At 39.7% G+C, this 9,835-nt stretch overlaps 1 long non-coding RNA gene across 2 annotated transcripts in view; it reads right to left on the reverse strand.

Moving 5' to 3' along the window:
- The window catches only part of LOC134943710 (uncharacterized), a 119,480-nt gene extending 110,849 nt beyond the window's left edge, over positions 1–8,631 (reverse strand). For both annotated transcript variants that reach the window (XR_010181695.1, XR_010181696.1), the window contains exon 1: positions 8,532–8,631. This is a non-coding gene — a long non-coding RNA (uncharacterized LOC134943710). The remainder of the gene's footprint in view (positions 1–8,531) is intronic.
- Between the last annotated feature and the right edge of the window lie 1,204 nt (positions 8,632–9,835).

Raw genomic sequence — 9,835 nt, forward strand, 5'->3', positions numbered from 1 at the left:
GGTGTCCAGTAGCCTAGAAGCCCAAGCTAGCTGCAAGCAGGAAGGTTCGCTTCTCTCCCCTCGGTCCCTCGTAGCAGTGAGTCTGTTGCCAGCAGATCTCACTGAAAATAAAAAACCTTATTTATACTTTCTTTTCTAGAAGCTCAGGAGAGCACCTAGTGTGCATCCAGCTCGGCCGGGCACAAAATTCTAACTGAGGTCTGGAGGAGGGGCATAGAGGGAGGAGCCAGTGCACACCAGGTAGTCCTAAATCTTTCTTAGTTGTGCCCAGTCTCCTGCGGAGCCGCTATTCCCCATGGTCCTTACGGAGTCCCCAGCATCCACTTAGGATGTTAGAGAAATCGGTACAAAGACCTTTTTGGCAGGTACAGACCATAAAAAAGGTACAGTTGGAGGGTATAAAGTCAAATCCCCAAAGGGAGGGGAAGGAAAAAGAAATCAGTTATTTGTGCGGTGCACACAACCCAATATCTACTATATTAAAATTAATTTCTTTATTGATAATTCGTTAAAATCCCTATATTGTTCGCATATGTAGGCAAAAATGCCACATTCAATGTTTATTGTATATATATATATAATAGAAATAATTCTTTCAGACTAGTATTGTCCTAAATTGAGAATCAAGCGAGGTAATAAAAGATAGTAAGGAAAGTGAAAAAGAATGAAAATAAGTGAATAAAGATTAAAAACAAAGCTGATGTGTCGAGTGCATTTTGTATTCGTACTGTATGGTAATCCTAATATGCGTGGACCGTGCTAATTCCTGCTATGTTATACTCAAAAACAAACGTTCTCACTAGGAGATCTGTGGGTAATTGAATCCAATAAAATTCATTGATAAGTATACATATATTTATAGATAACTGTAGCAGAAAATAGATGCTGTGTTTAAATAATTATTGGGGATTCCATAAGATCTTACCCTTGGGATATTGCATATTATGCCTGCATGGTTAGGTTACTGAAAATAATTTATTATGTACTTTATTATTGTGCAGCAATTATATATGAGGTGAAATCCAAATCTTTTAATGTGACAACTGGAATTCTTATACTGCCCACATCTTGTGTTATAACGGCACAGTTGCCTAGAAAGTACTGGCAATATAAATTGTGAATCTGCTGTATGATACTATTAATATAATATCACAAGTTGTTAAACCACCATATTATGTTTTCCACATGATCTGCAGCTCAAAAGAACCTAGGTATGGTCAATTAATTCAGTAATTGGGGCTAACAAGAGCACCTGTATGATCATATAGTGCCACGCTTAATATAGTATGCACAATATATACGTGTCAATGTGCAGTCTGTAGTTATAAATGGTGCCTCTGTAGTCAAATTGTTACTTTCTATTGCTAGTATTGCGTAGTTCACAGTGTCATTATTGAGGTCTCTATTTAAATAAACCCGTATATGCATTTAGCATTAGACATATAGAATTATTAATCACTGCAGCTGCACCGCATAATTCAGAGTATCAAAACGGTTATTTCATATATGGTAACCTCATATGTTATAAAGCTGAGTAAGCATATTTAATATACCATTAGGTATCCACTCTAATGGTTCTTGTTTAGTAGAACACGTCAGTGGGATATCAGCAAGGAGAATTCTTAATTCCTATAGCTGCTGCCATAAAATTGGCAGTGCCGTTATTGATTTCTTATTCCTGAAGGTCACATATGATTTGCAGCAAGACGGGCAGTTGCAGTAGGTGCCTTTGTAATCAAATTGATGCTTTCTACTGCTGATATTACGCAGTTAACAATATCCTTATTAGGGTCTCTATTCACATGAACCCATATGTTTATATATTAAGCATAAAGCAAATAGGATTCTTAACCACTGCAGCTGCTCCCGCTCATAATATCTTCACAAATGTTTCGTATATAGTAACCTCATATATTATAGAGCTGAATCAGCATATATGATATATTAACTCTAATGGTTCCTAACTGATACAACACGCCAGTAGGATGTCAGCAAAGGAAGTTATTAATTCCTATAGCTACTGCCGTGAGATTGGCAGTGCCGTCATAGATTTCTTATTGCTGACAATCACATATAATTTACAGCAAGACGGGCGGCTGCACCGCTAGTCTAGAACGCTGTTTAAGGCTAATTATAGCAATACCCCTAAATACGGTGCACACATATGTTAATAGGACATTTTGTTAAATATTTATATTTTGCACATCAGACACATTAGCTCAAGGCCAATGCACATTTCGCTCATAGGCTTCCTCAGGGCACTATAGTAATCAGCGCCCGCCGGACGTGACATATTTATGGGAGCCGCAAATGAAAACGGACCAATAGCTCCCTGGATTTGTGTTTTTTGAAAAAGGAAAACGTTACTTCCCACTAGTCATGTGGACTCCTCTTTGCAATGATCTTAAACGGCAGCACCTGCTATCAATCAGACAGAATAATAGGATTGCATTGTGAGTCCTATACTTTTGAAATAGACTGATCGTTCACCCTCCAAAAACAAGAAGACATGGAAATTGGATTAATTAAGATATAATAGTCTCCAAATATGGATATTTCGTTCTATATATATTGTCATATATCCATCTGTGTTCGAATAGATAAACATGTAGTTGTCAATATATACTAATGTAATTTTAAGTATAAAATCTGAAACTCTGTGCATGTGATCTGTTTGCTTCAATTAAATAAACCTCTATATTGTCACACATACTGATGTTATGACATTGATTGCTTATTATTCTTATGTTAAATAAGCTTTTGATCACCTAACATTTAAGCTGGTGATCCTATATGTGGGGATCATTACAAGATAGATCCCATGGTTTCAATAAACCTCTAAATAATACGTTCCAGATCCCATATATAGTTCCTATACTATGGGATCTCAATATCTCATTTTCAAATAATGTGTCACATCTCAGGAATAAATTATCAAGTATATGAATTCGGACTATTAAAGCATATCGTACAATCCCTACATATATGATCCATATAGGGCTTTATGTATAGGTTGACAGTGTTATAATTAATTCTGTGAAATTATAACACTGTCAACCTATACATAAAGCCCTATATGGATCATATATGTAGGGATTGTACGATATGCTTTAATAGTCCGAATTCATATACTTGATAATTTATTCCTGAGATGTGACACATTATTTGAAAATGAGATATTGAGATCCCATAGTATAGGAACTATATATGGGATCTGGAACGTATTATTTAGAGGTTTATTGAAACCATGGGATCTATCTTGTAATGATCCCCACATATAGGATCACCAGCTTAAATGTTAGGTGATCAAAAGCTTATTTAACATAAGAATAATAAGCAATCAATGTCATAACATCAGTATGTGTGACAATATAGAGGTTTATTTAATTGAAGCAAACAGATCACATGCACAGAGTTTCAGATTTTATACTTAAAATTACATTAGTATATATTGACAACTACATGTTTATCTATTCGAACACAGATGGATATATGACAATATATATAGAACGAAATATCCATATTTGGAGACTATTATATCTTAATTAATCCAATTTCCATGTCTTCTTGTTTTTGGAGGGTGAACGATCAGTCTATTTCAAAAGTATAGGACTCACAATGCAATCCTATTATTCTGTCTGATTGATAGCTGGTGCTGCCGTTTAAGATCATTGCAAAGAGGAGTCCACATGACTAGTGGGAAGTAACGTTTTCCTTTTTCAAAAAACACAAATCCAGGGAGCTATTGGTCCGTTTTCATTTGCGGCTCCCATAAATATGTCACGTCCGGCGGGCGCTGATTACTATAGTGCCCTGAGGAAGCCTATGAGCGAAATGTGCATTGGCCTTGAGCTAATGTGTCTGATGTGCAAAATATAAATATTTAACAAAATGTCCTATTAACATATGTGTGCACCGTATTTAGGGGTATTGCTATAATTAGCCTTAAACAGCGTTCTAGACTAGCGGTGCAGCCGCCCGTCTTGCTGTAAATTATATGTGATTGTCAGCAATAAGAAATCTATGACGGCACTGCCAATCTCACGGCAGTAGCTATAGGAATTAATAACTTCCTTTGCTGACATCCTACTGGCGTGTTGTATCAGTTAGGAACCATTAGAGTTAATATATCATATATGCTGATCAGCTCTATAATATATGAGGTTACTATATACGAAACATTTGTGAAGATATTATGAGCGGGAGCAGCTGCAGTGGTTAAGAATCCTATTTGCTTTATGCTTAATATATAAACATATGGGTTCATGTGAATAGAGACCCTAATAAGGATATTGTTAACTGCGTAATATCAGCAGTAGAAAGCATCAATTTGATTACAAAGGCACCTACTGCAACTGCCCGTCTTGCTGCAAATCATATGTGACCTTCAGGAATAAGAAATCAATAACGGCACTGCCAATTTTATGGCAGCAGCTATAGGAATTAAGAATTCTCCTTGCTGATATCCCACTGACGTGTTCTACTAAACAAGAACCATTAGAGTGGATACCTAATGGTATATTAAATATGCTTACTCAGCTTTATAACATATGAGGTTACCATATATGAAATAACCGTTTTGATACTCTGAATTATGCGGTGCAGCTGCAGTGATTAATAATTCTATATGTCTAATGCTAAATGCATATACGGGTTTATTTAAATAGAGACCTCAATAATGACACTGTGAACTACGCAATACTAGCAATAGAAAGTAACAATTTGACTACAGAGGCACCATTTATAACTACAGACTGCACATTGACACGTATATATTGTGCATACTATATTAAGCGTGGCACTATATGATCATACAGGTGCTCTTGTTAGCCCCAATTACTGAATTAATTGACCATACCTAGGTTCTTTTGAGCTGCAGATCATGTGGAAAACATAATATGGTGGTTTAACAACTTGTGATATTATATTAATAGTATCATACAGCAGATTCACAGTTTATATTGCCAGTACTTTCTAGGCAACTGTGCCGTTATAACACAAGATGTGGGCAGTATAAGAATTCCAGTTGTCACATTAAAAGATTTGGATTTCACCTCATATATAATTGCTGCACAATAATAAAGTACATAATAAATTATTTTCAGTAACCTAACCATGCAGGCATAATATGCAATATCCCAAGGGTAAGATCTTATGGAATCCCCAATAATTATTTAAACACAGCATCTATTTTCTGCTACAGTTATCTATAAATATATGTATACTTATCAATGAATTTTATTGGATTCAATTACCCACAGATCTCCTAGTGAGAACGTTTGTTTTTGAGTATAACATAGCAGGAATTAGCACGGTCCACGCATATTAGGATTACCATACAGTACGAATACAAAATGCACTCGACACATCAGCTTTGTTTTTAATCTTTATTCACTTATTTTCATTCTTTTTCACTTTCCTTACTATCTTTTATTACCTCGCTTGATTCTCAATTTAGGACAATACTAGTCTGAAAGAATTATTTCTATTATATATATATATACAATAAACATTGAATGTGGCATTTTTGCCTACATATGCGAACAATATAGGGATTTTAACGAATTATCAATAAAGAAATTAATTTTAATATAGTAGATATTGGGTTGTGTGCACCGCACAAATAACTGATTTCTTTTTCCTTCCCCTCCCTTTGGGGATTTGACTTTATATCCTGACCCAAATCAGTTGGTAGCACCTATAATTACCTTGTTGATGTTCCATGATTTATTCACTCAATAGTGATAGTGGCATTATTCTATGTAAAGGTATCCCTAGCATACATATTACGTGTATAATTATATCTTGGTGCGGGTTACCCTCCAACTTGGAAGAGAGCTATACTCTCTCCATTGTTTGGGAAATTTGAAAACAGTTGGAGGGTATGTAATATGTGCACAGCCGCCCATACAGAATTCATGCAGGATCACTATCAGGAAACGTCACAAGTCCCCAACTTATAGGAGAAAAACAAAACTTCGTACAGTAGCTTACGTCAAAGGAATCTGCAGGTCAGTGGTTATGATCCTTTTAAATCTAGAGCTTGTGCAGCATACAGTGTGATACAGGGGCGGATCCAGAACAAAATGACGGGGGGTACCACAATAGGGGAAGGAAGGGGGGGGGGGGAAGTTCGGCACATGTGCTCCTGTGAAAAGAGTGTGGCATTGTAACAAGGGGTTTGGCCTCACAGAGAATGCCATACCCATGCGTCACGCCCTCGTTTTCATCACGCTGGGGGCATGGAGTACTAGGGCAGTGGGTGACAGGATGAGAGTGCGGGGACGGTGAGTGAGCAGGGACAGGCCTGATAGGGGACAAGGCGATGTGCGGGGACAGGCCTGGTAGGGGACAGGGTGAGTGTGCAGGGACAGGCCTGGTAGGGGACAGGGTGAGTGTGCGGGTACAGACCTGGTAGGGGATAGGGCAAGTGTGCAGGGACAGGCCTGGTACGGGACAGGGTGAGTGTGCGGGGACAGGGCATGTGTGCGGGGACAGGCCTGGTAGGGGACAGGGCAAGTGTGTTTTTAGTTACAGCGTCCCTTTCTGTAATTATTTTTTGTATAGTCCCCATTTTTGTTGGAGTGGTCCACCTGCTTTTTTTTTTTCTTATAGTGCTCCTCCTTTTTTATTTTTTGTTATATACCCCTCAGCTCCTGCCAGTGTGTTTTTAATATAGTGCCCTCTGTCAGGGGCGTCAGAATGATTTCACGCTGGGGGGGCAAGTTTGAATTTCATTCTGGCGCCCCTGCTGTGGTGCCGATCTCCTCTCCTTCAAACACCCTCCCCTCCCTCCCCTCCGCTTTCGCTGTGGTGCTGGTCTCTCTCCTTTAGTGCGGGGGGGGCGCTTACCTCTGCATCCCCGTGGGCGGCATCCAAAGCAGGGTGCAGTGTCCCCTCTTCTGTAATACCCAGCTGTCTCCTCAATGGTGATGCATTACTGGGAGAAGGCGTGGCCCACAGCCATGCCTCCTCCCAGTAATACATCACCAATTGAGAGAGCCGGCTAGTACAGAAAGGGGCGACGCATCATGTTTGTGTGGGGGGGGTCAAGTTGCCCCCCCCCCGTTCCTACGCCTATGCTCTCTGTCCCCCGTCCTGTTTTCAGCATCTACCTGTCCCCTGACGTTCACCCACCTCACAGCAGCAAAGCCTGCTTTCTTCTCCCGGCTCCCCTGTCAGGCTGTGGCAGTGTCGCATCCTAATTACAGCAGATGTGCGACGTTGCCGGGAGCCGGGACTGGTGCTGCTGTAAGGGACACGGAGGCAATGTATGCTAACTCAGCTGACTACGCACCCTGTTACTGTATGGTATCAGTGGCAAACGCAGGATTTTCATGGGGGGGGGGTTCCGTACGAGTGTGTGTTTGTAATTGAGCAGCCAGCACACTGCACAAGGTGTGTGTGTGTGTGTGTGTGTGTGTGTGTGTGTGTGTATATATATATATATATATATATATATATATATATATACATACACAGGTTGAGTATCCCTTATCCAAAATGCTTGGGACCAGAGGAATTTTGGATATTGGATTTTTCTGTATTTTGGAATAATTGCATACTATAATGAGATATTATGGTGATGGGACCTAAATCTAAGCACATTTATGTTTCATATACACCTTATACACACAGCCTGAAGGTCATTTTAGACAATATTTTTTATAACCTTGTGCATTAAACAAAGTGTGTGTACATTCACACAATTCATTTATGTTTCATATACACCTTATACACACAGTCTGAAGTTCATTTAATACAATATTTTTAATAACTTTGAGTATTAAACAAAGTTTGTGTACATTGAGCCATCAAAAAAAAAAAGGTTTCACTATCTCTGTCTCACTCAAAAAAGTCTGTATTTCGGAATATTCCGTATTTCGGAATATTTGGATATGGGATACTCAACCTGTATATACACACACACACACACACACACACACACACACACACACACACACACACACACACACACACACACACACAGCATCTGTACATAGACATACACACACATACTGTACACAGCATACATGTGTACAGTTTACATGCACACATCATACACACACACACACACACACACACACACACACACACACACACACACACACAGTATACATGCACACAGTATACATACATACATACTAACACGGTATACATGCAAACATACATACATAGTATGCATGCACGTACATAGTATACATGCACACAGCATACTATACATACACACACTTTACATACATATACACAGTATATATGCTCACAGCATACACACACACTATACATGCACACAGCATACTGTACACACACACACACACACACACACACACACACACACACACACACACACACACACACACACACACCATATATGCACACACAGTACACATGCATACAGCATATATACATAGTTACACACACACACACACACACACACACACACACACACACACACACACACACACACACACACTATATATTTACATAGCAATACACACACTCATTAACAGTAAACAGAACCCCCTCCTCACCTTACACTACAGTGGGAGCCGAAGACAGCAGCCACTGCCTCACGTAGCTCTGTGTCATGGCCCCTTGAACTGCCTGAGAGGAGCTGCGCTTCCGCTGCAGCTCCCCCTACAGGCAGCCACCAGCGGCAGCAGCAGCCAGGTTCTCACTGTCACTCGGACAGTGTAAGGAGCTTAACAAGCTTCTCCTCGTTAAAAAAAAAAAAAATGACAGCCCCCCCCTGGATCCGCCACTGGTGTGATATAAAGTTTACAGGACATTAAGGACACATTGAGGGAAATTAAATTACTAGCGCCCAGGCAGGGGTTTCCTCTTGCAGAGTTTATCTGCAATGTGCGCAGTTTGAGGTTCTCCGTTCAGTTTAAATAAGCTAAATATGGGGAAGGATGGTTAATTGAAAGAGAATACATTAATTTGTACAGTCTGTACTCCCCTATTTCCTTACATAGACTAAACTGGTATAGGCATATGTGATCTGCTGTACAATTAAATTGAGCTAGGTTTTACTGAAAATCGGTTATATACTGCCCTCTAGTGATAAATGATAACTGTAACATCTAACTTTACAGTCATAAAGACTGAAACCCAAAACAAAACAAAAATACAGGGACTCCCCAACCCCCACTAGCTCCCTAAAATAAATTCATAAGTGATTTTGAGAAAGAAAATGAAAACTACCTAAAAGGATAGGAACAAACTTTATTAATAAAATAAGTTAGGCACTGTGTTAAGCATACATGACATTTACTGTATCCACCTAATGTCCAATATTTAGTGTGAACACCTTCGGGTTCTTTTACTTTATTACTTTAATGCCAACTGCAATAGCCAGTGCCCTAAGACTGCTATTGGTGGTCATTCCGAGTTGATTGCTCGCTAGCAGTTTTTAGCAGCCGTGCAAACGCATTGTCGCCACCCACTGGGGAGTGTATTTTCGCTTTGCAGAAGTGCGAATGCTTGTGCAGCAGAGCGCCTGCAAAATCTTTTTGTGCAAAACAAGACCAGCCCTGAACTTACACTTCATGTGCATTGATTCTAACATTGGAGGGTTGGCTTTTGACGTCACACACCCGCCCAGTGGTCGCCCAGCCACGCCTGCGTTTTCCCTGGCACGCCTGCGTTTTTCTAAGCACTCCCTGAAAACGGTCAGTTGACACCCAGAAACGCCCCTTTCTTGTCAATCTTCTTGCGGCTGCCAGTGCGAATGAAAACATCGCTAGAACCTGTGCAAAACCACAAATGACTTTGTACCCGTACGTTGCACGTGCGCATTGCAGTGCATACGCATGCGCAGAAATGCCAATTT

The sequence above is a fragment of the Pseudophryne corroboree genome, chromosome 7 (assembly GCF_028390025.1).
Source record: "Pseudophryne corroboree isolate aPseCor3 chromosome 7, aPseCor3.hap2, whole genome shotgun sequence".
NCBI classification, from domain to species: domain Eukaryota; kingdom Metazoa; phylum Chordata; class Amphibia; order Anura; family Myobatrachidae; genus Pseudophryne; species Pseudophryne corroboree.